We start from the raw sequence: 4,077 nt of genomic DNA on the forward strand, positions 1-4,077 counted from the left end.
CTTGGAGGATATTCAGGTTGACGACAGCCTGAACTACATCGAGTGACCGGTGGCGATTCTTGATAGGAAGTCAAAGGATCTGCGGAACAAGAGGGTGGATCTGGTAAAGGTTCAGTGGCAGCATCGAAAGGGCTCGGAATGGACCTGGGAGCCGGAAGACGATATGAGGGAGCATTACCCAGAGCTTTTTCAAGATTGAGCGACAGACTTTGAGGACGAAGTCTAAAATAAGTGGGGGAGATTTGTAACACCTGGTATGATTTCTTCAGTATATGTAATTTTTTGGACTCGACGAGTTGGAGGATCAACTCATCGAGTAGGAACGTGGCTGGGGACATTTTAAGTGACCGACTCGACGAGTAGGTGTTGGTTAAGTGAAACCCTAAATTTGAAGGTTTGCACCCTATATAAACAACTTAACCCAACCTCCCTTATCCCTAACACTCTCTTGAAAGCTTCATATTGAACCCTATCTGTTTGTGTGTGAGTTAAGGGGTTTTTTGGTGTTCTTGTGTGTATTGTAAAGCTTGGAAGGAAGAAAGGAGCTTGGAAATCGAGTTGGGGCTTGTGGATCCAGAGATCTTACTTCATTTTCAGCAGCTTTAAGGTATAATGCCCCTGTATTGACTCATCTATGTGTTTATTCATCTTTAACTTGGGATCTCCATGGATTTCTAAGTCATTTTTCGGATTTGGAAGTGTTGAGTAAGTTTTGACTTCAGATCTGGGCCTTAAGAGGGGTCTCATGGGATAAAGGTGCCAACTTTAGGGCCATGAGAGCCCATGAACTTTGTAGGACACTTTATATGGATTTTTTTAGCTAAAAACCCCATGCATGTGCATCAAGTTTGAAACTTTACATATAAAATGGACATTAGGAGGCCAGATCTATGGTTTTGGTGTGTTAAACCTCACTTAAATCGACTATATGGAATTGGTCAAGGTTGGACTCAGCGAGTTGTTCTTGGCACTCGACGATTCGGTGACCATTGTGCACCAAACCCTTTCGGTGAATGGGTGAGTGTTAGGAAGGAAGTCCCTTGTGGGTTTAGATGCGAAAAAGGACCTGGAAGCCATGGGACTCAGCGAGTGGTATGAGCAGACTCGGCGAGTCCATAGCAATCTCCCAATCTTGAAGATGGACTCGACGAGTTGTTCATACAACTCTACGAGTCATAGACTGGACAAGTTCTTAAGTTAGAAATGAACTCGACGAGTTCAAGAAGGAACTCAGTGAGTCGGATGAAGATGGTCTCGATGTTATGATTGAAGGAGAACCCTTCGAGTTTTTGCTAGACTCGATGAGTGGAGCTGGGGTTTTGTGTGGGATTAGAGAAGCATGGACTCGACGAGTTGGTAGGCCAACTCGGCTCAGGTCAATTGAATGTTTACTGTGACTGAACTTGGACTGACCCTGTTCAGTGTTGTATGTGATGTGTGTTGACTTGAAGGTTTTTGTGTAGGGATCGAGGAGTTGTAGGGAGTCGACTTGTGCGCCGAGGATAGTTCAGACACTGCACGACATTCAGGTGAGTTACCTTCCAGTAGGGGTGGGTCTAAGGCCACAATGTCGGCCCACCAAAAAGGGTTATTTAGAAGATAATGGTCTTTGTGATAATTATCTTGGTTTGGTTATGTGTTGTTTATGAGGTTTATCTGGGTAGTATGTTATATGTATGGTAGGGATTAGTTTCCCTGACAGCTGTTCTTAGGACCCAAGGGTAGGCCAGTACCCGGATATGCCTGACTGTATGCTTATATATGTTGATTGTATGCTACTAGTAGGGGTGAAATAGTCCCCAGTTACCAGTTGAAAGATACCGATGCTGACTACCGGTTGAAAGATACCGATGATGGTTACCGGTTGAAAGATACCAATGAAGGTTAACGGTTGAAAGATACCGAAGATATTGTATGGTATGTGGTATGATGGGGGAACTCACTAAGCTTTGTGCTTACATTTTTGGTTTTGGTTCCAGGTACCTATTCGTCGAAGGGGAAAGAGCTGGCGGTGTAGCAGCGCATCACACACACATATTTTCGCAAGAAGTTTTTGGGACTGTACTCTAATTTTCAATACTTATGATGCTATTGTTTGAAATACAACATTATGATTTTGTAATGGATGTTTTATTAAATGCGTTAATTCAAAAATGAAATTTTTGGACTTGAAAATTGGGTCGTTACATTATTAGCTTATAGCGGTGTGATAAAGCAGCTTTTTCAAAAGTGTTTGGATGAAAAATAAGCAATAAACAATAAGCAAGGGGGAATGCTTATTAAAATTATATTATTTAGCTTATCCCAACCACAATAAGATGATTTTTAATGTTTCCTATCCAAACACTTAAACATAGCTTATAGCAGTGTGGATAAGCAATAAGCGATAAACATTCTTTTTTTCCTTATCCAAACACCCTCTAAATCTCGCGAAAACCCTATACTTAGAAACCGCCTTCTTCATTTCAACCGACGAATTCCACTTTGATGATCTAATTACCATAAATTAAGCTTGCCTTCCACGGTACCATATATGATATTTGATTTTTAATATATTTATCCTTCTGAAAACCGTGACTATATCTTTTGTGAAATGTTTTCACATGTAGCAAAAAAACTGACCACATCGTCAATTGTATGATGTTGGAAGAAAAGGTAATCACCTCTACTACCCTCCGAACTTCCACCAGCATCACAGCTTCGCCCTTTCACATCCTCACCACCAAACAATCAACACAATCATATCTCTTTCAACCATAATCATTGGAACATGTATGTAAGGGTAAGGTTTTTTTTTCTTAAAAGTATTCACCATTTTCATTATACCCAAAAAGTATTTATTGTTTTAGCTTTGGTTTCTATTTATTGATTTAGGTTGAAATGGTTGTTCATATGGGTTCTGGCGTTCTACATCTTCTCTTAGGACTTGGTTATGCATCTTCTATGTATCTATCTACATTTCAATAGTCGTATTCTTTTTAGTTTTGTTTGTCACAAGGTTTAAATTATTTTGTTTTCTTTTCTATGTTACAAGTTCAAGATATGAATTTCTCTTTCTTAATGGTGTTTTCAACCATAGATCTGATCAGTTTTAAAGATATGGGTGATAGACATTGTATAGTTGGGATGTCAAAACATAAACATTATCTCTTGAATGATAAATGTAGAATCCTCCATGCACAAATGTTAGAAGAGGGTTAAATTTTCCAAAAGACGGTATTGTTGAATGTGATGGATTAACTTTCTTCAAGTAATATATTCACTAGAAAGGAAATTGTTGGGAGATAGATTCAAAATCTATATATATATATATATATATATATATATATATATATATATATATATATATATATATATATATGTTTAGGTTATTCTATTCAAAGTAATTATTGTGTTATTGTATGGATAAATGTCGGTCAATTAAATTTACTTATTTTAAGAAAGTGATTAATATATGTTATTGAATTAACTATAATTGAAACATGTCATCTTAATTAATTACAAAGGTAATTTAGTCAATTAATATAGATTTAATAAAGGAAAATTGCATTTTTTTAAGGGATCATGGATTCTATTAATTTTAAAATCCGATTTTACGAATTATAATTATTTTAATTCTGATATTTTGATAGAATATGTTTATGAGTATATTCAAAAATAAAAATATTCTTGAACTATGAATTATAAAAATATTCTTGAACCTATTTCTTGATCATGACTTTAAAAACTTCTTGTAGAATAACAAATTCTTGAACAATCAATTAAAGAATAAAAACACAAAATACATTATTTCTTATAGAATACGGGTAACAATTGTTAAGAATTACATTTATTGTTAAAGAATAAAACTAAAAAAACTTTCAAAACAGGAAAGAAAACATCAAAATCAAACAACGACACTGATACATTCTAAAAGAATAATGTTGCTTAGAATCACTTTCAATATTATGGTCCGTTCTTCAAGCATCAACTTCTGTGATTCCAACAGAATTAGAATCCGTGATTCCATTCCAACAGAATTGGAATTTGTGATTCCATTCCAATAGAATTGGAATCTCACAAATATCATCCATTAAA

The sequence above is a fragment of the Lactuca saligna genome, chromosome 9 (genome assembly GCF_052625555.1).
Source record: "Lactuca saligna cultivar CGN05327 chromosome 9, ASM5262555v1, whole genome shotgun sequence".
Taxonomy (NCBI): domain Eukaryota; kingdom Viridiplantae; phylum Streptophyta; class Magnoliopsida; order Asterales; family Asteraceae; genus Lactuca; species Lactuca saligna.